This window comes from Myodes glareolus, chromosome 6 (assembly GCF_982192425.1).
Source record: "Myodes glareolus chromosome 6, mMyoGla1.1, whole genome shotgun sequence".
Classification (NCBI taxonomy): domain Eukaryota; kingdom Metazoa; phylum Chordata; class Mammalia; order Rodentia; family Cricetidae; genus Myodes; species Myodes glareolus.
In genome coordinates this window covers 114,379,604-114,398,546 of record NC_142031.1, presented here as the reverse complement: position 1 = coordinate 114,398,546, position 18,943 = coordinate 114,379,604, and positions in this window count along the sequence as shown.

Here is an 18,943-nt window from a genome sequence, read left to right as displayed (position 1 = left end):
TTTCTCTGTGTAACACAGGCTACAGGCTATCACTCTGTAAACCAGGCTGGCAATGAACTCACAGAGATCTGCCTGCTTCTGCTTCACTAGTGCTGGGATTAAAGGCATGTGCCACCACCTCCCAGCACATTTCCTATTTTATTTTATATGTGTATGGGTATTTCACCTGCACACACATATACCTGCATCATGCGAATGCCCAGTACCATGGATCTCCTGGGACTGGAGTTACAGACAGTTGTGACCTATCTTGAGAGTGCTGGGAATTGAACCCAGATCCTCTGGCAGAACAGCCAGTGGTTTTAACCATGAAGTCATTTCTCCAACCCCCTTGATCTTTTTGTTTGTTTGTTTGTTTGTTTGTTATTGTAACAGGGATATTTTCTTTATCGTTATTTTATTTCGCTTTGCACTGAGTATGTGTTGGGTGTGTGTATGTGTGTTATGTGTGTGTACTGACTGGGACCTATATGCTAAGCAAATGGTCTGCCACTGGGCCCCTGCACTGCTTTGATTTTTTAAAAAAGTAATCTCTGTGGGCCTGTGCACGATGTGCATGTACATGTTCGTGTGTGAAAATGGAGTCCCACGTGTGCCCTGGCACACATGTGGAGCTCAGAGACAACCTCAGGCATTGGTCCTTACATTCCACCTTGTTTGAGACACTGGCTTTGTTGTTAGCCAGTGCTTACAGCAGACTCTCTGGGGAGTCTGAGAGTCTCCCGGCTCCACTTCCCATCCTGTTGTAGGATCATCAGATTATACACATACGCAATGCCATGCCTGGCTTTTCATGGATTCTAGAGATTTTAACTCACATCCTCATGCTTTTGCATTCAGCACTTTTACCCACTGAGCCATCTCCCCCAAACCCAATTTATGGTTTTACTTTTAGCAGTCTCACTATGTAGCCCTGGCTGGCCTGCAACTCACTACATAGACCAATCTGACTTCAGACTCACAGAGATCCGCCTGTCTCCGCATCCTGAGTGTTAGCACTAAAGGAATACACCATCACACCCAACACTGTTTTCATTTTTTTATATATTATGTTATATTTATTTACTGTGTGTGCATGTATATGTTTACGTGGAGTAGGGCACATGCCATAGCATTTGTGTGGAGGTCAGAGGTTGGTTATCTCCTACCATGTGGGTTGAGCTTACATGACCAGGCTTGGTGTCAGGGACCTTTACCATCTGAGCCTTCTTGCAAACTCTGTTTTAATTTTTAGAGACGGAGTCTCACCATGTAGCACTAGCTGTCTGTAACTTACTAAATAGCCCAGGCTGGCTTCAAACCCATGATAATCCTCCTGCCTTAGCCCCCTAAATGCTACGATTAAAATTGTATGCCTATTTAAGGCCTGTCTTATCCAGGACACCCAAATAAGTGGCACCTAAAGCCAAAAGTTTACTGTTTCAAACCACAGAGTGAAGTCCAAGAGAGCTGGCATAGACTGGGCCCATGCTCCTACTGACCATCAAGAGTCACAAGATTGCTCGGTCTCACACGCCAGCCCTCGCAAAGCTACGTGACCAACAGTTCAGGATAATCTTTTAACAAAACAAAGAGAAGAAATTATTCACTAACTCTAGTACCGCCCCATTCAAAATTTGTCCCAGGAAACTTTAGCTGCCCCACCCTCAGGCCTGGCACAGGTTGGTGCTGGAGGATTACTTAAGAGCTTGGACAAAGTCAGGAACCCTCAGAGCCAAAGTGGGACCGAGAGAGTACAAAATCGCACACGCCCAGACTGAAGTCTGAGTATGAAGAATGATTCAGGAGGCCAGCAGCCAAAGTGTCTCTTGGTTGACGCCTTCAAGGGGACAGGAACAGGTTCCATGGGAGTTTACCTGTTTTGATGGCTGTGGGCAATTGGCTCTTCCGCAGCTGGCAACGCCACACTCCCAGTCGCTTCTTCCTTAGTCACATGGCCTTTTCCATGACCATCAAATCTCAGTGTGTGTATTTTTCCTCCTCATTTGCACCTGGTCCAGCTTATTCCAATATGGCCTCATGCTGTGTGTGTGTGTGTGTGTGTGTGTGTGTGTGTGTGTGTGCGCGCGCGCGCGCATGCACACACATACACAAGACAACCCAGGATATCGTTTCTCAGGCACTAGTCACCATTTTTCTGTGAGTGAAGGGTTTCCCACTGGTAATTTAGTCAGCCCCAGGGATCTGTTAGTCTTAAGTCTTTCTCTGCCTGCCCCCCCCCCCACTCCCAGTGTTGGGATTACAAGCCTGTACCAACTACAACCTGTTTTAAAAAGGTATTGGGGTCTCAACATGGGTCCTTCTGCCTACAAGGCAAGCACTTTTACTGATTTCTAACCTCCCTACTGCATTTATTTTTCAAGGCAGGGTCTAATGTAGCCAAAATTTCCTTTGAACTCTGAGGTCAAGCATGACAAATTTGATAGGTTATTTGGGGATGGTCATCACAGCCATCGCTCAATTTAATTTAATTTATTCATTTATTTAGTCCTTTGGGATAAAGTCTTTTATTTATTTATGTTTATTTTATGTTCAGTGGTGTTTTGCCTCCATATATGTCTGTGTAAGGGTGTCAGAAGCCCTGGGACAGATAGCTGTGAGTTGCCAAATAGATGCTGGGAATTGAACCCCAGGTCCTCTGGAAAAGCAGCCAGTACTCTTAACAGCTGAGCCATCTCTCCAGCCCTGGGATAAAGTCTTAGGCAGCTCAAGACAAGCTTGACCTCCTAATTCACCAGGCTCTACCTCCTAGTGTTAGAATTACAGACTTGTGCCACCATGCCCCACAAAGTTTTTATATGTTTATATTCTAAATCATAAGCAATATTAGTTTAAAACAAAATAAAAAGAATGTTGCCAGAAATACTGTGGTAGGTTGAATGTAATTGACCCCCATAAGCTCAGGGAGTGGCACTGTTAGGAGGTGTGGCTTTGCTGGCATAGGTATGGCTTTGCTAAAGGAAGGGTGTCACTATCGGGATGGGCTTTGATGTTTCCTATGCTCAAGCTACGCCCAGTATCAATTCACTTCCTGTGGATCAAGATGTAAAATTCCCAGTTCCTCCTCTGGCACTACATTTGCCTGCACCTCCATGTCCCGCCATGGTGATAATGGGCTACTTCTGAAGTGTAAGCCACCCCAATCAAATGTTTTCCTTTATAAGAGTTGCTGTGATCATGGTGTCTCTTCACAGCAATAGAAACCCTAAGACAAATACTGACCACCCCACAAGGAAACTGTGAGACCGGGTCAGTGGTTCTGTCACCCGTGGCCCCACTTACCAGTGACATGGATGGCCCTGGCTCATTTAAGTAGATGCAGTACCCTCACTTCCTGTCATTACATGGATGACTTCATCGTGACGGAGCTGTGAATGCAGCAGTCTCTTTTAGAAACATCTGCTGCTTGTTTCCCCGGTGTTTTGAGATCGGGTCTTCTGTAGCCCAAGCTAGCCGTAAGCTCTACAGAAAATAGCCTTGAACTCCTGATCCTCCTGCTTCAACCTCCCAAGTGCTGGAATTACTGGCACAAACCACCACCACCACACCTAGGTCTGCCACTTTTTAAATGTTCTACTCGTGTTTTAGGGAAAATAAGAAATGGTAAGATTACTTAATGAAATTGGCCAAGTAGACCGGAGGAAATCCTAGAAGCTACGCTTTCTGGATCAGTTCCCAATATGAGAACTCTGAACCAGGTCCCTCCAAGTTACCAGGTCATTGGTTTGAAAAGCAGACCCCACCCCAGCCAGTGAGTGAGTGCCGTCCTGAGACATGGAAGTCAACAATCTGGAGATGGTCCCCCCAGCTGCAGTGTGACATCAGAAAAGAATTCTCCAGTTTGTTGCTCATAGCGTCTTCCCAGCCAATGATAAAGGTGTCCCCAGTGGGGTGAGTGCCTTCAGCAACAGAAGAGAGTCCATGTCCACACAATGCTTCTGAGATTTTGGTTTCAAAACACTTTCATACACTTAAAAATGGTAGTGTTCCAAAGGAGCTTTGCTCATGTTTACTTTTTGTTATACTTATTGGTATTTACTATATTAAAAACAGAAATTAGGACTGAGTGTAGTGGTACACATCTATAATCCCAGCACTCAGGAGGCAGAAGCAGGCACGACTCTGAGTTGGGAGGCCAGCCTGGTCTACAGAGTGAGTTCCAGGACAGTCGAGGTTACACAGAGAAACCCTGTCTCTGTAAGATTTTAGACAATTCTGAAGCCATTTCTGACAATTCTAAACCCTCTCAGCCTTGGTGCCTCAGTGCTTCCCCTCCTCCCCTGGGAACCAAGGACCTAACAGCTACACATGCACGTACTCAGTTCCTGAACAATTACCCACATACGTATGTTTTGATTCAGTCCCCTGGGAAACGGGGTCAAAACGACCTCTTACCTCATCTGACCTGACAATAGTTCTCCAGTCAATTATTGGTATTAGCCCTTCTCGAACAAGCCAATCATAATGGTCAAGGAACAACCCCTCTTGTTTCTCTGGGGCCTTCTCCTTTAAAAGTAGACTGTACCAGCTATTCGAGGTCTCTCGGCTTCCCGAATGCTGAGGGACCTTGTCATGACAGAATTAATAAAATCCTCATGCTTTTGCATCTGCTGTGGTGTATGAGGTGGTCTCTGGGGGCAACTCCTCAGGTTGGACACTAGAGTCCAAAATCTCAAAAAAAAAAAAAAAAGAAAGAAAGAAAGGAAGTGTAGAGTCCCGAAAATATGAGCCTGTTCTGATCAAAGGTCAGAGAGTTGGAACTTACCTAGAGTTCCTTCAAGGTTATTGTGCTTCTACCTCAAACAAAGGTCCCATCTAGAAGTAACTCAGAGAGTTCTGCTCTAGCAAGGTTATTGTCAACAGGTGTGGCTAATAGCCAGACCTTGTACCCCAGGAATAGAGAAGTAGATCTGTTCCTACTTCAAGCAAAAGTCTAAGGATCCAATGAAGTTCTAGTTCCCTTAAGGAGATAACTTTGGATTCCACCTAGGGTGTGGTTTGCCCACAGAATGTTTTGGTATAGGGTATGAGCATTACTTGTTTTGTTCTAGCAACAGAAGGTTTAACTGTGGTTGTAGCCTGTGACCTTCAATTGGTCTGTTCAATTCCTTGTGACCTGTTAATGCAGTCTTTTGTCTTTCTCTTACCTTTTGGGGTCAGGGGTATTTAAGCAGGTAGAAATTAAATGCGGGCAAAATTTCAGTACTCACTGGAACTCCCTCCTGATACTATCCTATGTTTCTCTGTTTTATTATTTTTCTTCACGTCTTCATATTCTTTACTATATTTCTAAATCCCCACTCCTCCACCCTGGCAAGAATATTTTTGTCAGGGCTGGTCCCCAACATGGAAGAAGAAAAGGAAGAAAGAAAGAAAAAGAAAGGAAGGAAGGAAGGAAGGAAGGAAGGAAGGAAGGAAGGAAGGAAGGAAGGAAGAAAACCAGGCCAGGGCATGGTGGTGCACACACCTTTTATCAGAACACCAGGGAATTAGAGGCAGGTGGATATCTATGAATTTGAGACCACCTGTAGAAAGAAATTCAGTCTCAAAAAAAAAAAGCAAACAAAGAAACTGAAAAAGTTTAAATAATTTATATTTTTTTTCTGTGTTTTTTGAGACAGTTGTTCGCTTTTTAGCCCAGGTTGGCCTCAAGAACTCACCTTGCCTCAAACTCGTAGTGATCCTCCAGCCTTTGCCTTCTAAGTGTTCAAATTACAGGTATATGCCATTCTACTTGGCTTAGTTTTTGTTTTGTTTTTGTGAGAAAGCATAATGTTGCCCCAACTGGCCTCCTCCATCCAGCTTTTTAAATTTTCATTCTTCAAAAATTGACTTTATCGGGGGAGGGTCTAGAAAAATGATGCAGAGGTAAAGAGCACTTGTTGCTCTCACGGATGACCTGGGTTCAGTTCACAAACATCTGTAACTCCAGTTCCAGGGGATCTATCCTTTTCTGACTTGCCTGGGTACCAGGAATGCTCATGGCGCACAGACATATGTGCAGGCAAAACAATCATGCAACAAAATGCAAATATTAAAAAAATTACTTTATTTTTAATTACATATATTTATGTATGTCTATGTATGCTCATGAATATGAATGTAGGTACCCTGGCCAAAACATGGTGCCAGGTCACCTAGAGCTGAATTTACAAGCAGTTGTGAGTCCCTTTGGGGTGTTGAGACCCAAATGGGTCCTTTGAAGGACTGCAAGCACTCTTAAGTCATGAACCATCTTCCCAGGCTTTGAAAAGAGCTATAGTAGCTCTTTTATGTAGAGTTTAAAAGAGTAGCTCTTTTATAAAGAGTATATAGCTATAAATGGCGCACAGGGGCAAAGACAAAAGATCATTTTGAGGTCCACACCTTTCATCCCAGCACTCAAGGACAGAGGTGTAAACAGACATTCCCTGTCCTAACTGCCTGGTGCCAAATAACCGACCCAGAGGGTGAACAAGAATTATAAATGCTTGGCTGATAGCTCAGGCTTGTAACTCGCTCACCATTACATTTAAATGAACCCATTTCTATTCATCCATGCATTGCCATGTGGCTCATGGTTTTACCTGTTCTCAGCATATCGTTCTTCCTGGACTCTGACTCCACCCTTCTCTCTGACTCCGCCCTTCTCTTGCAGCATTCTCCCTGTATCAGGCTGTCTTGCCCAATCTCTTTCTGCCGTGCTATCGATCACAGAGGCAGGGGGATTTCTGTGAATTTATGGCCACCCTGGTCTTTGGAGCAAGTTCCACACAGACAGAGTTGTTACACAGAGAAACACTGCCCTCCCCATCTAAAAACAATTTGTATGAGTTTGAGGCCAGTTTTGTCACTATAACATTCTAGGACAGCCATGGGTATATAGAGAAACCCTGTCTCAAAAACAAAGCAAACAAACAATATATTCATATCATATTGATTTCATTTATTTATTTCTATTATGAATGTGTGCATAGCATGTGTGGATGGGTGTCAGAGGACAACTTTGGTTTTTTGGGTTTTTTTTTAATTTTGTTTGTTTGTTTGTCTGTTTTGGTTTTTCGAGATAGGATTTTTCTGTAGCTTTGGAGTTTGTCCTGGAACTAGCTCTTGTAGACCAGGCTGGCCTCAAACTCACAAGCTCCAAAAGGCATGAGCCACCACCGTCCAGCTTTTTTGCTTGTTTGTTTTTCGAGACAGGCTTTCCCTGTAACTTTGGAACCTTTCCTGGAACTAGCTTTTGTAGACCAGGTTGGCCTCAAACTCACAGAGATCCACCTACCTCTGCCCCCTGAGAGCTGGGATTAAAGGCGTGCGTCACCAGCCAGGCCTCAGAGCATACCTTCCTGAGGGTTGCTCTCCCTGTCTACCTTTGCATCACTGCTGGAAGCTACTATGCTAGCTTAACCAGAACCTTTACTTGATGAATCAGGACTCATGTAGATCTAAATACATCTTGCTTTGGGCTTTTGGAAAATTCTTTTTTGAGTTTTTTGAGACACAGTCTCATGTAGGCCTGCTGGCCTCAAACTCACTGTGTAGCTGAGGCTAGCCTAAAATTTCCAATCCTCTGCTTCCACCTCTCATGCGCCACCAGCATGTATTAATATGTCCAGCTTATGCGTTCAAAAAAAAAAAAAAAAACCTCGAGAAGACTGGGAGACTGGGATCATTTTGCGGTTCTGTAAATCTTGGTGCTGCACTTAATCAAAGACAGCTGGGTTCTCATATCTGCATTGGCTCTAATTGCACATGACATTCTGGTTGAATTATATGAACACAATCTGTCCTCACATGGATATAAAGTTGGGAAAGGGAGGGCCTCACAGACCCCCCTGAAGAAATCTCCAGGATCCCAGTGGCCCTTAGACCACAGGCTGAGAACCCTGTGCAAGCAAACAAATCATCTTAATAGAGAAGGGACTTCGGTGGGAAATGAAGACTGAGAACTCTGACTGGGGAGGGGCTGGAGAGCCGGCTCAGTGGGTGGAGATGTTTGCTGCTAAGCCTGGTGACCTGAGTTCAGCCCCCAGAACCCACGTGGTAAAGGGAGAGACCCGACTCCTGCAGGTTGCCCTCTGACCTCCACACATGCACCCTGACACTGGGGCATGGACATGCACCCACACACACACACACACACACACACACACAAACACATGCACGCACACACAATGAATAAGTAAATGTTTAAAAACAGAGCTGAGACCCCTCTTGGCTTACTTTCATGCCGCCCTATAGCAGGGAAATTTCGGGATGGAGCAATGGCTCTGAGGTTAAGAGCACCTGTTGCTCTTGCAGAGGACCCAGGTTTGATTCCCAGTGCCCACAGTTACAGATGGTTATCTGTAACTCCAGTTTCAGGGAGCTGACATCATCTTCTGATCTCTGGGCACCAGAGAACAAACAAGGTTCACAAGCATACATGAAGGCAAAACACTCACACACATAAAATTTAAAAGTCTAAAAAAGGGAGAACGGGAGGGAAACTGTCGGTCTCTCCCAGCGCAGGAGAAATCTTTAGCCTGCCCATCTGTTCCATGTGTCCACACAGTCACAGCCTACTGAACTTCCTTTGCCACTATGCGCACGTTCCCAGGGCTGACCAATGGGCTTGAACAGTCTCCATGGGAGTTCATCCCTGGAGGAAACTGACTCCCTCTTTGCACAGCCAGTAGCCACCCACAGTTCTCCATCTAGGGATCAGGGACTTGTGGAATCTCCACACACCACGTCGGCACGTCAGTTCGTGTCATTTTGCTGGTTCTGTCCAGGCGACAGTACTGTTGGAAGTGGAAGGGTGCAGATCTGACTGCACAGCAGCTGCCTGGCCTTCTGGCTCTTCCCATCTTTACAACCCCTCCCCTACACAACGTTCCCTGATCCTTAGGGGTAGGGGTTGTGTTGGAGATGTGTCAGGTGGGATTGGGCACCCCACTGACACTAGCCTCTGCACTCTGGAAAGTTGTGGAGCTCTGTAATAGTCTCTTTCTGTTGGAAAAAGAAACTTCTTTGATGAACAGTGAGAGCTACAGTTATGACGGTAGGCCAGCACGTAGGATGTTCTGCCTCTGCTGGACCTACAGACGGCTTTACCTTTTTCTCTTTCTTTCCTTCTCTATTGGGGGGTGGTGGTGCAGATAGGATCTCTGTCTATCGTCCTTTATAGACTCAAATTTGAGACTTGATAGATATCCTTCTGCTCTAGTCTTCAGAGTGCTAAGATAATAAGAGGCAGGCGCCAAGGACATTGATTAAAGATGGCTAGTGCCTATAAGCCTGGCTCTTGGGAGGCCGAGGAAGGGTTACTGAGAGTTTAAGGTCATCTTGGGCTACAGATGAGTTCCAGGCCTACAATGTGAGATCCTGCTTCAAATGAAGGAGAAGGGGAGGGGTAGAAATAACACATAAACTTGGTACATTTAGGAGGCTGAGGCAGGATTGCTGGGAGTTCAAGACCAGCCTGAGTCACATAGTGAGTTCCAGGTCAGACTGATAAGGAGAGAGAGAAACTAAGCCCTTGTTTCAAACAAAGCTGAAAACACCGATCTTGTGTTAGCAACTGAATCCCCCACCAAAGCCCTGAGAAATGTCCTGGGAAAAAAACTGAGGACACATCTTTTAGCTTCTCCCCTTTGGTGCTGGGGATACACCCAAGACACTGACTCCTCTTCCTCACCCCCAGTCCTCACTGGGTCGTGTCCTCCTCTTGCCTCCAGTCCTTCATGTCCCCTCCTACTGCTGAGAAAGGCATCCAAGCATGGAAAGTCGACCATGATCTGCCCACGAAGAGAACACTTCCCACATCCAAGTTTCCTGTCATCTCCTAGGGACCCAGACTCAGCTGCTGCTCTCCACCGTGCTGTTGACCCTTGTCCTCCATTAACAAGTGGACCTGTGACCACACCAGACAGATTCTTTTTTCTGTCCAGTTTTGAACCTGTTTTGCATAAATAGACATCAACTCTATAGCATCAGCTCACTGAACTGGCAGGTTAATTCTCTGACCTGGGTTAAGAATGATTTCTAGCCAGGCAGTGGTGGCACACACCTTTAATCCCAGCACTCAGGAGGCAGACACAAGCAGAACTCAAACTCTGTGAGTTCGAGGCCAGCCTGGTCTACAAGAGCTAGTTCCAGGACAGGCTCCAAAAAGACACAGAGAAACCCTGTCTCAAAAAACAAAAACAAACAAACAAAAAAGAATGATTTCTACAGGTCTAACTTAGTAAATGGCCCTCAGTCCCTTTACTCACAGAAATGAGCACAACTTTTGCAAAGTGGAACTTCTGTGTCTTTCTGGCATGGGCCAGACCTTGCTTGGCAAAAGGAAGCAAGATGTGCAGAGAGACAAAGAGGCCAGGACCAGGATCAGGGCTAGGAAAAAGCACCCTGACAGTGCCTATTTTAGCCAGTCACAACAGGGTGTCATTTCTGTACACAAGGAAATGATCAAAAGGGTTTTATTTATTGCTTGGCTAGTTGTAAGACAGGATTTTACTGAATAGACCAGGGTAGCCTTAAACTCATAGATGTCTTCCTACCTCCGCCTCTCAAATGTTTGGGTTAAAGTCCTGAGCCACCACGACCAGAAGGGGTATTTAAGAGAATCTGGAGCAAGAAGAGTTGGCAGCCATTGAGGTGGTTCAACTGATGCCTCCTGCCAAGCCCAAGGGCCTGAATTTGATTCCTGAGACCCATGAAACAGTAGAAGAGAACTGACTCCCACAAATTGTCCTTTGACCCCTGAACACCAACACTAAATAAATGTAAATAAACAAATAGAAGAGGATGAGAGGGAGCTGAGAATTTCCCAGCTCTGGCTACTGTGCACAGACTGGGATGGACGAGAGGACAGACTGGCAAGTTCCCTGTGGCAAAGAGAGCCAAATAAAGTTCTGGTCTTGTTAATATTTTATTTTATTTGAGACAAGAGTCTCACTGTGCGACTCAGTCTGGCCTGAAACTCGAAGATCCATCTTCCTTTGCCTACTTGGGAAGGGGGATTAGAAAAGTGTCCACTGCCGCACCGGGTTGTGCTGCTCAGTATGAGAACACTAGCCTAGCTGTGCCAGGCCCGTGGCTCCATCCTTAGCATTGCAGAAAATGAAGAAAAATGTAACCCCATTTCATCCTATGGTTTTTGTTTGTTTGCTTGTTCGTTTGATATAGTTAGTGTCTAATGTAGCCCCAGGCTACCCCCCAACTGCAAACAAGAATGACCTTGAACTTCTGATCCCTCTGGACTCCAGACTCCTGATACCAGCACAGGTAAAGTCACGGAAATTTTGCCCCCAATGTTTTATTTTTACTTATTTATTTGAAACAGGGTCTTATCTAGCCAAGGCAGGCCTCACAGTTGAGATTATCCTTCTGCTTAGGCATTCCTCATGCTGCGAGGACAGGCATGAGCCACCACACCTGGCTTGAACCCATCAGTATCAGTAAGTAAGACTGGAAACAGCTCTCCTCCACAGCTTGTCTCTCCCTTCTCCCCACTTCTCCCCTTCCCCCCACCTTCTCGCCCCTTTCCTTTTCCCCTTCATAACTCACTAAATAAATATCCAACCTCACATGGCATGCCTATCCATGTCTCTGTCTCTCACCAGCCGGGCTCCCTGCCCGGGACCAGCCTCCTTCGGAGAACCTGCGGCAGCGTCTCGTGGCATGCCCCGCTGTCTGTCTCTCCTCGTGGAACTAGCTTCGCCATTGAGGTCTCTCACCCACCACGCGGCTCCCTGCTGTAGCCACTCAGAGAGCTATGCCATCCCTGCCTGGGACCGGCTGATCTCAGAACCCGCTGCCCGCTTGCCACTCGCCTGCTGCCCACGCAGCCTCTCGGGGATCTGCAGCATTTTACCTTGAGTATTAGTGCTCGCCTCTGGCCTTCACTACAGAAAAGATTCAGGACTAGTCTTAGCTTCAGAGGGAAGCAGAGAGGGGGGTGAGTTTACTAAGAGGAGAGTTCAATCCAAGTTTACCCTGGAGGGGTTAGAAAGCAAGGTGCCTGGGCGGGGTTACACCCAGGTGTGGCTGTAGGCTTCTCAGTGGGTAGAGCCCTGGATTTGGGTGGTTTCTGAACAGCTCAAAGGGTTGCTAAGGACCTTGAATGAGATCACAGGGTGGGTCACTGCTGATAAGGTCACACCCCAGGTCACCAGACTTGCTCAATGAAGTGTTTTTACTGTAAGCAGAAGCTGATAGTCCCGTCTGTGGAATTCCTGGAAAATATCAGAGAAGGAGGCTTTACTTGCAGGCTCTACTTGTCTACCCTTCAACACAGTTCACTGTTACCTTCAACTTTTTCTTCTTGATCTGTTTTTATGTATGTGTCTGTATTTGTATGTCACGTGTGTGTGTGTGTGTGTGTGTGTGTGTGTGTGTGTTGTGGGGAGTGCCCTTGGAGGCTAGAAGAGAACATGGGTTCCCCTGTAAATTGAGTAACAGACAGTTGTGAGCCAACTACTGTGGATGTGGGGAACCAAATTCTGGAAGGAAGAGCGGCAATATTCTTAACTACCAAGCCATCTCTCAAGCCCCTTATTTTAGCATTTTTTTAAAAAAATTTTATTTTACATGCATTGAAGTTTTGCCTTGCAGGTATGTCTGTGTGAGGGTGTCAGATCCCCTAGAACTGGAGTTACAGAGACAGTTGTGAGCTGCCATGTGGGTGCTGGGAATTAAACCTGGGTCTTCTAGAAGAGCAGTCAGTGTTCTTAAAGGCTGAGCCATCTCTTCAGCATTTAACATTTTTATTTATAGCATTCCCGTAGAAGCCAGAGATGGTGGCAGGACTTGGGAGGCGAAGGAAGGCGGTCTCTGAATTAAAGGCCAGCCTGGTCTGCGCTTGAAACAGCAGCCTCACAAACAATCATATCCAAATCTTTATAAACAGAATACTGTCTCTCTGTTATAATTCTTTATAAAAGGAATGTTGTCTCTCTTTGCAGCAATGTTAATTGTGCTCGAATCTGTGACTCTTAAGCTTCTGATAGACTTCAGCCTAAGGCCAGAGAAGCCTCTTCCCGTCCTCTGTTTCATTAATAGTCTTTCTGTCCTGTTTCAGGCCTACAGTATCTAAAAAGAGCCAATTGGCCAAAAGTTCCAGAGACCTAAGCTCTCTAGAACCTTCCTTCCCTTTCTTAGGGTACTTTCCTCTCTGGCAGCCTAAAGCCCAGCTTTGTTATGAAGGGCAACCACTTAACATCTTTAATAAGCCACCTGCCTACTAACCCCTCACTTCCAGTTGTGAAGGAATTTGTGCCCTCTCCTTAAATTCACATATTCCAAGGCTAACCTCAGGAATTCAGAAAGTGAATGTATTTGGATGTAGGGGATCTTTAAGGAGGTAACTAGTTAAAATGAGGTCGTTAGCTGGGCATCGTGGTGCATACCTTTAGTCCCAGCAATTAGGGAGGCATAGGCAGGAAGGTTGCTGTGGTTGAGGCCAGTGGGGCTATATAATGGGACCCTGTTGAAAAAAAGAAAAAATTCAATTCCTGGCATTGGAAGTAAAAGGGGAGGGTGGAAACAGGTTTGCTGGACATGGTCTCTCTCTCTCACACACACACACACACATACACACAAACACACACACTCACACACCATGGCTATGATCCAAGCAATTGGGAAGTTGACGCAGAAGCATTGCTGTGAGTCTATATAACATATAGTTCATAGTATAGCATATAGTTCAAGAATAGCCTGGGAGGCAGAGGCACACAGCTCTCTGTGAGTTCAAGGCCAGCCTGGTCTATAAAGCAAGTTTCAGAACAACCAGGGCTGTTACAGAGAGAAACCCTGTTTGTGTGTGACAGGGGGCGGGGGAGGGGACCTGGAATATTGTATAACTCCTGTCTCAACCCTCTCAGAGGCTCTAGATCCAGTACCCAGCCTTCCTCTGAGGAAGCAGGGCGCTGACAGGCTTCCAGGGCTGCCGCAGGGGAAGGTGGGATGTGGCAGCCATCTTCAGTACTGTGCTGACATCACAGCTGTGTCTCTGTGTGGCGTGCGCGCTGATTTACTTCCTGGTGTTAGGAGTAGGTTAGACCAGCCATCTGTTCCCTGATGCCAGTCTCCTGGAGGTCACTGGAAAACATCTTTGAGATCTGGAGACAGGAACACCTGTAGCAGTGATGTCAGCTTTTCGTTTCCTTCACAGAACCCACTCATGAAGTAGACGCTATTCTTTTCCCTTCGCCACACTGTAGAGCAGATCCAAGGCTCCTTGCACACTGAGGTGAGCGTTCTCCCACTGAGCCGCACCCCCACATCTTAGTCTCCCCTCTGGCTTACGAAAAGACATGTTCACGGAACACGGTTGGAAACCTGGAACTGTTCTGATTTTGTCATCTTTCCTTTTAGGTGTTTTTATTTTTATTTTTATTTTTTCAAGACAGGGTTTCTCTGTGGCTTTGGAGCCTGTCCTGGAACTAGCTCTTGTAGACCAGGCTGGCCTCGAACTCACAGCGATCCGCCTGCCCACCTCCCAAGTGCTGGGATTAAAGGCATGTGCCACCACCGCCTGGCTTCCTTTTAGTTTTTAGCATACGTTCCCTGGTGAGAAACCAGTCATCTTTGAGCTCCTACGTGTATTTTGATTATGTGAATCAGAGCTCATGGCTTACATGTTAGCTCAAGCTGGCTCAGAACCAGACATGTAGCCTAGACTGATTCAACTTCCTGAATTCTAGGATTACAGATATGGGTCACCATACCCAAGGGTATACAGTAAAAAATATATTTTTTAACATTTATTTATATATTTTGTCTGTATGCAGGCATGTATATATCAAGGCCAGCATCTACAGTGTGGGTCCCAAGTTATCAGACTTATTTTTACCCACCAAGCTATCCTGCTGGCCTCTATTTTCTCCTTCCTTCCTTCCTTCCTTCCTTCCTTCCTTCCTTCCTTCCTTCTTCCTTATTATTTCAGGACAAGGTTTCTCTGTGTAATATCCCTAACTGTCCTGGAGCTAGCTCTGTAGACTAGATTGGCCTCTGACTCTGGAATGCTGGGATTAAAGGTATGTGCCACCGCCGCCCAGCCTGGTCCTATTTCTAACTGCATATTTAAGAGATTGAAAGGAATTTGTTTTCTTATGCGATTGGCAATTTTAAAGTGCCACACCACATCAAATCATTTAAGAAAAGTTAAGCTGTGTCTGGTGGCTGAAACCATTATCCCAGCTATCCAGAAGTTTGCAGCCAGAATCGTCCCAAAAACCTGAGGCCAGCCTGGGCTACACGCTGAGTTCAATGCCATCAATGAGTATTTTGAGACCTTGTCTCAGAAACAAAACAAAAATGGCTGGGGATGTAGCTCAGGAGTGCTTACCTAACATTCACAAGATGCTGGGTTAACCCCGGTAACATAAGGGGGGAAAAAGATACATTTTTGCTAGGGTTATGTTGTGTACACCTGTGCTTCTAGTAGAGGCAGTAAGACCCACAAGTGCTAGGCCCATCTCGGCTATATTACAAAACCCTGTATTTATTTGTTCTTTTTTTGTTTGTTTGAGAGAAGGTCTTACTATGTATCCTTGGCTGGCCTGAAACTGGCTATGTACACCAGGCTGGCCCCCAAGCACCGGGATTAAAGGCATTTGCAACTATACCCACTCAGTCCCTGCCTTTAAAAACAAAAACATAGTATTCTTCTACTGTTAAAGATGAAACAACCTTGGCGGTGGTGGAGCACACCTTTAATCCCGGACTCTGGAGGCAGAGGCAGGCAGATCTCTGTGAGTTCAAGGCCAGCCTGGTCACAAGAGCTAGTTCTAGGACAGGCTCCAAAACTACAAAGAAACCCTGATTCAAAAAACAAACAAACAAACAACAACAACAAAAAAAAGATGACAATTTATCCTAATGTAATGACATGATTTTACTGGGCTTTAAGTTTTAAACTTTCTTTACTGCCACTTCCTATTGTAATACCTATGAGCCTAACCCCAGGCCATGATGTAATGACAACAGTTCATACCCATGTTTTCAGTGGTGACTTTGCTTATTGGCAACATCAAGGTTTATTTGTCGAAGGAAAGCCCCTGGGTTTTATAGTCGGCATGGTATTAACTGACATTAAAGAATGACTGGAACCCTGCTGAGCACGGACAAGGTTCTGGGTTCCATTTCCAAGAAGGAGATGGAATAATACAGCCTTCAGTAGAAGACTTCAAAACCTCGGGAATTAGAAACAAGAGGGAGGTATGACTAGAGAGATGGTTGGTTCCTGAGATAAAAGTGCTTGCTGCTCTCCCAAAGGACCCATGTTCACTTCCCAGCACCCATGCTAGCAGCTTCACAACATTGTGTAGTTAATTCCAGCTCAAAGGGAACCCATCCCCTCTTCTGGCTTCGTGTGTCATAAACAGAGACATATAAAATAATTTTTAAGGTCAGAAATGGTGTTGTACACCTTTAATCCCACCAATATAGAAGCAGAGGAATCTCTGAGTTTTCGGCCAACATGGTCTACATAGTAAGACCTTGGCACAGAATGGGAATGTGATCAATCCCCAGGACCCACAAAGGTAAAAGGGGACTCCCACAAATTGTCCTCTAACCTTCATACTCCTACAGTGGCACAGGTCTTCCTCCCAAAAATAATAAACAAAATAAAATTTCTATGCTCAAAGGCAGAAGATTCTTAAAACAATTGATTAAAGGCAGGAGCAATGATTCCCTCTGGAAAATTAGTTGGTTGTAAAGAATTAGTAATAACAAAAAGATAATAACCACATAATAAAGGCCTGTCTTGTTAGATTTGAATTTTTAACAAGGTTGAACTTTCATTTCTACCTTGTATTGGCAGTACTGTTACAAAGTAATAAATATGGAAGACCATTCTTCAAATGCAAAGATGCTAACTGAATAATCTCATTTTCTACCTTTAATTTAAAAACTATTTTTAGCCAAATTTAAGACGTATAGAAATTAAACAATCTCAAGAGGGGCTCCTAGAGAAAACTATATAAAGGCTATTTTAAATGTAAAATTGCAAATGTACAAAATTTACATATATACATATTGCAAATAATGTGCTCCCACACTCCCGTCAAGAGGCTAAAAAAACACTTAAATAAAGGTTGGAATTTAAAGGAAAAACAATTATTTTACCGATAAGCTATTTATTTGGTAACGTCTTTACATTTGATTTTTTTTTTAAATCTAGAGATACTGAATAGAAATGTGCACAAACTATTCATTGGCTAAAGTACTACGTTTGGACAAAAATGTTTTTAATTTGCCGCTTCGCTGTAGTATTGCAAGGAAGCATTTCAAATAAGTGCAATATCCCTACGTAGCATAGCAATTCAGCGTCTGTGGCCATGTCACCTTTAAGTGTGGGCAGTTTGGAAGAACAGAGTTAGGCATTGTTAAAACAGCGTCATGGTGTCGTGTGGGGACGTTCTCATCATCTGAGTAGGCGAGTGGGAAGGAGGGTCCCGCCGCGGTCCCCTCGGCCGATAAGCTATGGGCGAAGAAGCGCAAGGGCCGCTGCGTGACAGTGCCTGCGTGTCCGCGCCATTGTGAGGTCGGCAGCGCGGGACTGAACCAGTATCTCTTCTCCGTGGGGCGGACGATCGTCGTCGCGGGCCCTTCGGCCGAGGTCGGATTCGAGTGGAGGACAGGTAACCGCGGAAGCCCGGATCCTTCCGCGTCAAGTAGTGCGCTGTGCGCTTCCGCGAGCCCACGGCCGGCGTCGGAGACCGCGAATCCGTCTCCCAGCGGATAGGCGCGCGCGGGCCCGCGAGCTTGGCGGCCTCCAGCAGCCCAGAGGTTGAAGCGGGCCTGCGGACGGCAGGTGTCCGCCCCGCCCCCACCACCGCGGGCAGGAAGAGGAAGCGGAGCGGCTGGGCCCCAGGGCCACCCGCAGGGCCTCGCGGGGCGGGGGCGCCGGAGCTACAAGAGGCGCGTGACCTAGTTCGTCCTGGAGTGGACTTGACAGGTTGTCAGCTTCGCTCCCCGCCCCCACCGCCTTCCGGGTCTGGCTCCTCCCCCACCCTCGCGCTCCTGGACTCTCCCAGCCATTGGCCTCGCCAAAGCCGCACTCCATGCCATTGGCTTCACCCCAGCTGCCACGCCCCCACCCAGCTCGCCGCGCCATTGGCCACGCGTTCCCAGGCCGCTCAACCTACCATTGGCTTCGCCCCAGAGGCCCCGCCCCCAGTCTAGCTCGCCCTCCCGTTGGCCTCGCACCCCACCCCTCATCTGGCTCGCTCTCCCATTGGCCCCTCGCGCCGGGCAGCCTGTCTCCTAAGGCCCGCCGCGGATCCTGGCTGGTCGCTGTAGTTTGTTCCCGCGGGCATTCGCGATTTGGGTTGACTTTCCTCCTCCTTTGCCTGCGTCTCGTCCTGCTTTCTGAGGGTTCTGTGAGCCCGGCCCTCGATCCCTGTTCCCTGGTCCCAAACTCGGGGTGCAGCTGCGATCGCCACTTGCGGATGGATCCCGCCCCGCCCCTTTCTACTCAGTCTCCTTCGTCACCCCACGCCTTCATTCTCTCAACATCTCCCCAGCCTCCACTGAGTGGAACAAACCTCAGCGAATCCAGGGAGAGGGAGTGATTAAATTTTAAATATCAATATGAATGTTTTAATTGGTTTTGGTTTTTAAAGGGGGAAATGGAACGAACTAGATGGCCCAGATCATTTAAACAGATTAAGAGCATTTTTGGTGGTGGTGGTGTTACTGGTGGTGATTTTCTTTGGGTGGTGTATGTTGGGTTTGGAGGGGTTGTGTGTGTGTGTGACAGAGAGAGAGAGAGAGAGAGAGAGAGAGAGGTAATTTCTTACTACCTTTTAACTGACTGGCGTGTGCACGAGTGCAGAAGCCAGAAGAGGGCGCCCAGTTCTTTGTAGCTGCTGATTGTGGGCGCTGGGAACTAAACTCAGACCACAACTGGAGGAGCAAACACTTAACTGCTGAGCCGTCTCTCCACCCTGGGATTTAGTTCCTTTTT